This window comes from Anas platyrhynchos, chromosome 6 (assembly GCF_047663525.1).
Source record: "Anas platyrhynchos isolate ZD024472 breed Pekin duck chromosome 6, IASCAAS_PekinDuck_T2T, whole genome shotgun sequence".
Taxonomy (NCBI): domain Eukaryota; kingdom Metazoa; phylum Chordata; class Aves; order Anseriformes; family Anatidae; genus Anas; species Anas platyrhynchos.
In genome coordinates, this window is record NC_092592.1 from 7646459 (window position 1) to 7646717 (window position 259).

Below are 259 nucleotides of genomic sequence, written 5' to 3' on the forward strand. Positions count from 1 at the left end.
CGCCCGGCAGCGCCTCAGCAAGCACAGCGCGCCTCACGCCGCTCCCCTTTCTGCCTTAACACCGACAGACACCAGCACTTCGTAAAATAGCATTTTATTTTTTACGTCTTTTTTTTTTTTTTCCTGGAAATGTACAGGTTTGGCCAGCGGGTAAGATCTATACATTATACGGTGAGCCAGGCTCCGGAACACGGGCTGAGGTGTCACACAGCTGGGATGGCAAATGCGAAAGAAAGGAAACAACACCTGCTTTGTCTTC